At 38.7% G+C, this 7413-nt stretch overlaps 1 pseudogene; it reads right to left on the bottom strand.

The window, feature by feature from the left end:
- Positions 1 to 6069: 6069 nt before the first annotated feature.
- On the bottom strand, positions 6070 to 7017 carry LOC147368280 (olfactory receptor-like protein OLF4; annotated as a pseudogene).
- Positions 7018 to 7413: the final 396 nt, after the last annotated feature.

The raw sequence follows: 7413 nt of genomic DNA, 5'->3' as shown, positions 1-7413 counted from the left end.
AGTTACCCTGTGCCCTAACTATTGCTTCTTGTGCCTCTGGGGTATGGTACCTTGCTGTTGTCAGTGCTTCTGGCGTGCTGCTTGGGACGCAGGGTAGGTAGTTTTCTGATATGCTTGTGATGCTTTTCTGTGTAACTTCTCTGAGATCTCCTGAGTCACAGCTTCTGCTGCCATATGGGGCAGGATGATGGTAGTCGGTGGAGCTGGGGTGGTAGGGGTGCTGTGGCATGTCCAGTGTGGAAAGGTTGACCAGCTGTAACACTGCAGATATGGAGGTGGGAGAAGGGGGCACAGGGTCATGGACACCTAGGTAGCTGGGGGCGGGGTCCCATGCCCCACTGCCACCTCTGCTCCTCCCTCTGCTGCAGGCACCCGATGCTGGTATGCCACAGTTGGTGCCACCTCTCCTGCTGCTTCTACCTTCCTTGGGGTTGAATTTATAAAAACCAAAAGGAAACACAGCCAGTAAGCTAAGAACCTGAGGAAGCTGCTTGTTCCACATGTTCAAGTGCAAACAAGGAAGCCAGTGGGGCAGAGGGATAAGCAGGAGGGGGAGTGATTAGAGATGGTGTCAGGGATGCTGAGGAACAATGTGGCCTTCCTGCTACAGCTGAACCTTCAGTCCACAGAGAATCCCTCCTTCCATGTGCTTCCTTGCACATTATCAATTTAGCTATAAAACCATGCAGTGAATTATATCAGATTTCATTCTTAGTTCCATCTGTTGACTGAATTCTGACCTGTGTATATATGTCATTTAGCATATGAGTCCAGGTGCCTCTGCTTTAAGAATTGTTCTCCCTTTCAAGGCACAAGCATGCACACACACACATACACATACACATACAAACACACACACACATAGACATACCCACACCATGTTCTTTTCGGTTGTGTCACTACCATGTTTGGTCAGACAGATTCACACTCTTTACACTGTGAGTGATTACAGCTCAGCTGGTCAGGTCAAATTATTATTCTCCAAAAGGATATGTAATTTTTGCCATGAAATTCCAGTTTATAAACTTCTCATGGAACAATAAATGTGGGGTTCATTTTTGGTATAGCTAATTTCTGCTTGGTATTTAGAGAATAATTAAAAGGACGAGAGTGAAAGAAACAGAGAGAAATGAAATGGACCTATGGACATTAAGGGAAAATAATACCCAATATACTAAAATGACCCCTGAGACAATGCAATAATGAGATATCCTTGCTTCATCAACATTCCAACTCCAGTGACATCTCCTTGATATCTAAAAAAATAATAAAGAAAAATATCTTTTGTCCAGGGACATAAAAAAATGATATGACATGGAACATCTTACAGTTTGCATATCCTAATAGGAAAATAAGCAATTGGAATATAAACTACTAATTCAATATCAGAAATAGTCAAGATACAACAGAAATTGATATGTTGTATGTGAAGCATATGAAGCAGTAGAAGGCTTCTTTTCCTGAAGGACTTTCCCTATTTGTTTCCTCCTGTTCAGAAAAAAATTCCTATACTTATTTTCTACTTTTACTGGCAGCATTTTATCCCTCCTATTCCATCTAACAGGATTTCCCTGGTAGCCAGAAAATAAAGAATCTGCCTGTAAATGCAGGAGACATAGGTTTGATCACTGGGTAGAGAAAATCCCCTGGAGAAGGAAATGGCAACCCACTCCAGCATTCTTGCCTGGGAAATTCTATGGACAGAGAAGCTGGGTGGGCTACAGTCCATAGGGTCACAAGAGTTGGAGAAACTTAGAAATTAAACCACCACCATCATTCCTTCTGAGCTTCCACTGTTATCATTTAATTGTCAACATTGACACTTGCATTTTCTTTCTTTTTTAATTAAATTTATTTATTTTAATTAGAGGCTAATTAGTTTACAATATTGCATTTTCGAGTGAAATGTTCACTTTATTTTTAGATCATAAATAAGTACATTAACATTAGGAAAACCAGAAGAAAAAAAAAAAAAAAACACAGTGATCTGGCCTCCTGACTTCAGGTACACACTTTTGGCTTCCATCCTCTCTGATGCTCTCCTGCAGCATCTGTGGAACTATCAGAATCACCTGCCTGTAGATTGAGAGAGAAAGCTTTCCCTGTAGAACTCAGAACTCCTCCCTAAATGATTACTGATGCAGACAGAAATTTTGTCCCCAAATATGAAAACAGAAGTGACTAAATTAAGCATTGGTTGCCAGACAGATGCAGAACTTCAAAAGCAAGAACCAGGTCCTCCCCAACAAACATGGCAGAGGCTGAGTGACTGCAGCAGAGGAGATATTTACAGCTTCCTGTGTCAGCTCATTAGGCATGGTTCCTCCAGTTACTCCAATCTATAACTACATGATTTCCTATGGGGACACTTTTCTGGACACAATGGAATTTTTTTCCCCTGCTGATTCTCTGTTCCTAAGACGCTGCATTATAAGTTAGGTGAATTCATTTTTTATTACTCCTTCCTCTTAATTATCTTGCTTCCAAAGCCCTAAGGTTCCCAGCATCATCATGTCCCTGAGCACAAGATTTTCTTTAAATTGTAACATTCAGGATTTGTCTTGACTAGGTCCCTTGGGTCTTTAATGCTTTGACTTGGGGCAGGGACAGAACCACTGAAATCTCTAAACATTACTATTCTCCTCTTCAAAACAGGGGATAACTTTGCTACTTTAGAATAAAACCACAGTTAATATACTCTTTGGATGCATGATAGTTTCTCCAAGTCAATTAGAAAATTCCGGTTATATCAGAAGTTAAGAGCTATTCTTTAATGCCTCATTACTAATGTTTGTACGTATATAAAGAGAGATATTTATATGTTGATATGCACCATAAACTATCTTAGCGTATTATATGTGTGTGTGCTGTGCTCAGTCACATCTGAGTCTTTGTGACCTCCATGGAATTTTCAGACAAGAATACTGGAGTGGGATGCCATTTCCTTCTGGCCTCTAAACAAAGAGGAAACCATATCTCATACCTGACTCAAGCCCAAGCCCTCCATACCTCCTAGAAAGATGATTGCAATCAGTACACCCCAAAGAAAGGCATGAATTGTGATAACATCAGATCTAGCTCTTCCGGTAAAGCCACTGAGCACACATCAACAGTACATGCCTGTTCCCACAAAAAGACACCATTCTAAGACAGTGAGAATTAACTGTGGCAAATAGTTTCAGAAAACAGACAAAGGTAAGTAAAATGAAAATACAGGGGAATTGTCCCAACTTAAATAACAAGATATCATGCCTAATAAACAGCTAATGAAAGAGAAACAAACAGTTTACCAGGTTTGGAATCAATACATTAGTAAAGATATAAAACTCCATTTTCTCAAGCTAAAATGATTCAATAAATCTTCCAAAAGAAGTTTTATTTCCAGTATTCACCCTGTGCATTTTGTTAATAAGTGGAAGATCATAAAATATTTAATTTTCTGTAAAAATGACTGTTGAATCAGTTATAATTTTAATAGGGAACTATAAAGCTAGCTTGAACTGAACATTACATTAAATGAAATGAACAACTAGAAGTAATTAACAGTTATCCAGGTGATACCAAAGAATGCATAAGCTAGCTGAAATATAGAATCATGGAAATGATTCAGTCAGAAAAGAAAAAAAAATTAAAAATGAGAATAATTTGAGAGATGTTTGACTACATTAAGAACACCAACACTAGAACAATTTCAGTATCCAGGAAGGAAAAGACAGATAAAAACGTAGTCAAAACACATCTGATAAACTTATGTCTGAAAAGTTCCCAAACCTGTGTAAAAAAGCAAATTCAGATACCAGAAGCAAAAAGAGTCCCCCCAAAATGACAGCAATAAAACCTGCACCAAGATACAGCAATTAAAACCACAAGTTAAAGATACAGTTTTCTAAAGCCAACAAAATAAAACAGTGTCATGTAAGATGGAAGCACATAAGTCTATCAGCTGACTTCTTTCCTTTTTTTTTTGCAGAAACTTTGTACGATAAAATGGGGAGGCATTATATATTTCTTTTTTTTCCTTTTTTTAATATAAATTTATTTATTTTAATTGGAGGCTAATTACTTTACAATATTGTATTGGTTTTGCCATATATCAACATAAATCTGCAACAGGTGTACACATGTTCCCCATTCTGAACCCCCCTCCCACCTCCCTCCTTATACCATCCCTCTGGGTCATCCTAGTGCACCAGCCCAAGCATCCTGTATCATGCATCAAACCTGGACAGGCGATTCATTTCACATATGATATTATACATGTTTCAATGCCATTCTCCCAAATCATCCCACCCTCAACCTCGCCCACAGAGTCCAAAAGACCGTTCTATACATCTGTGTCTCACTTGCTGTTGAGAGGGAAAAACGTGCAAACTAGGGCATTCTACTCAGAAAGAGTAACATTCAGAATTGAAGGAAAGATAAGGAATTTTTCAGCCAATCAAAGACTAATAGAATTTATCAATTCTAAACATACTCTACATGGAATATTATAGGACCTTCTCAAAGAAGGAAAGAAAAAAGGCAAAACAAGTGGGAAGAAACTATAAGAGAAAATTGTGCTAGTAAAGGCAAACATGTAGAAGGGCTGAGGATCAAATCACTTAAGCAAGTATGAAAACTTAATAGACAAAATAATTCTAAAATCAAGTATAGCTACAATAAGAATTAAAGGGATAAATAGGGAGGTATCAAATGTGACTTCAAAGGCACAAAATGTGGGGCAGGGAGTGAAAATGTAGTGCTATTAATATGTGTATGAACTTAAAAGACAACTAGTTTTTAAAAGTAGACAACATTGTATGTCATCATATGAAGACCCTTTGTTTATCATACATCAAAAATCTATACAAGGTAAAATCTAGAGAGAAAGGAACACAAGCATATCACTAAATAAATCATCAAATCATAAGAAATACAAAAAAGAAAAAGAAAGACACTACAGAAAACAAGTTAACAATTTGGAAATAAGTAATACCTACCAAAAAACCTCTTTAACTGCCAGTAAATTAAATGATCTCCTGAAGAGCCGACTTAGGACTAAATACTAAAACAAAGATAATAGCATCTGGCCCCATTACTGCATGGCAAATAGAAGGGGGAAAGGTGCAAGCCGTGATAGATTTCCCCTTCTTGGGCTCCAAAATCACTGTGGATGGTGACTGCAGCCATGGAATCAGAAGATGATTGCTTCTTGGCAGGAAACAGATGGCAAACCTAGACAGTGTGTTGAAAAGCAGAAACATTATTACTCTGCCAACAAAGGTCCTTATAGTCAAAGCTATGGTCTTCCCAGTGGTCACGTATGGTTGTGAGAGCTGGACCATAAAGAAGGCAGAATGTGGAATAATTTACGCCTTTCAACTATGCTGCTTGAGAAGACTCCTGAGAGTCCCTTGGACAGCAAGGAGATCAAACCAGTCAGTCTTAAGTAAGATTAACCCTGAATATTCACTGAACTCCCTGATGCTGAAGCTGAAGTTCCAGTATTTTGGTCACCTGATGCAAACAGATGACTCATTGGAAAAGTCCTGCTGCTGGGAAAGATCAGGACAGAAGGAGAAGAGGACATGAGGGGATGAGATGGCTGGATGGCATCACCAATGCAATGAACATGAACTTCGGCAAGTTCTGGGAATTGATGAGGGACAGGCAGGCCTGCCATGCTGCAATCCGTGGGGTCACAGAAGGTGGGCACAACAGGGTAACTGAACAACATCAGACTAAATGTTCTCATGAAAATATATTACACCTAATAAATTATTCATAATTCTATGATATTCCATCAAAGAAATGGAATTTCCAAATATTTTTGATTCAAAGGTTGGAAAATGGTGGGTAGGAAAATGGTGGGTAGGAAAAAACTAAAACTCTCTCTATATAGACAGTCTATATATAGACTGAGAATAAAGCTTAAAAAGAGAGATTCCTAAAATTCTATAAAGATGCTGAATTCAAAAAAGGAAAGAAAAATGGAAATCCCAGGAAATAAGTGCAAGGAGCAAATTTTATTTCACAATGAACAAAGAACAATTTCTGGTTTTGATACTTTGAGTTATGTAATCCAGAGCACTAGTACAATTGGTCTTTTATACTTGGCATCAAATACAACCTCTTTAGACCCTCTTTTATATCTCGGTTTCTCAGACTGTAGATGAAAGGATTCAGCATGGGTGTGACCACAGTGTACATCACTGAGGCAACTGTACTTGAATGTGGGGTGTGGGAAGCAGCAGAGCTAAGGTAAATTCCTAAGGTTGTAAAATAAAATATAAAGACAACTGCAAGGTGGGACACACAGGTGGAAAATGCTTTATACTTCCCCTGAGCTGATGTGATTTTACATATGCAAGAAACTATTTTAGAATATGAGTAAAGGATACCAGCAAAAGGACCAGCACCGATCAGGACAGCTGAAAAATACATCACTATGTTATTAAGAAAGTTGTCAGAACTAGCAAGTTTTACCACCTGACTGAGTTCACAGAAAAAGTGGGGGGTTTGTACAACTGGACAGAAGGACAATCACAACACCATTAAGCTGTGTACCAAGGAATACAAGGCAATCTGCACCCAGGATATCAGAACCAGCAGTCCACAGAGCCAAGGGCTCCTGATGACCATGTAGTGCAGGGGGTGGCAGATGGCCACATACCAATCATAGGCCATCACTGTCGGGAGAATGTAATCTAATCCTGCAAACAGCATGTAAAAATACATCTGGGTGATGCAGCCTTCATAGGTGATACCTTTGCTCTCTGTCTGGATGTTCCATAGCATCTTTGGGATGGTGGTGGAGGTGAAACAGATGTCTACAAAGGACAGGTTGGAGAGGAAGAAGTACATGGGGGTGTGGAGGTGGGAGTCTGAGCTGATGGCCAAGATGATGAACAGGTTTCCAAACACAGTGATTAGGTACATGGAGAGGAAGAGCCCAAATATGAGAGGATGCAGTTCTTATTCTTCTGAAAGTCCCAGAAGAAGAAATTCTGAAATTCGTATATTATTCTCTGATTCCATGGGGTGGAGGTGACTACCAGGAAAAAGGAAAACCACATGACTAGTTTGCACACAAACTGGCATAATTCACATAGCTGAAATACTGCAATTTCTATTTAGCCCTCAAGTAATTGATCTTAATACCTTATTCATAGAAAAGTTCTCTTCCAAAGTATGTTCCATTTCATCCCCGACAAAGATTTTTTGTCCCATTCTCATCACACTGGCAAAGGGCTCATATATTTTAGAGTTCTAATAAGGTATTTCTTCATTTATTTGAGAAATACGTATTTAGTGCTGACCCAGTAGAAAGTGATGAAAAATAAATCTCTCCTAACCAAGGATGGTGAATGAGGATATTCAAATACAACATGATAGAATATGTCAGAATGTCACAGATGCTAGGAAGAAAACAAA

The sequence above is a fragment of the Bos grunniens genome, chromosome 7 (genome assembly GCF_055505025.1).
Source record: "Bos grunniens cultivar Pamir isolate PY7600 chromosome 7, Bosgru_T2T1.0, whole genome shotgun sequence".
NCBI classification, from domain to species: Eukaryota; Metazoa; Chordata; class Mammalia; order Artiodactyla; family Bovidae; genus Bos; species Bos grunniens.
This window is presented reverse-complemented; position numbering and strand designations above follow the sequence as displayed.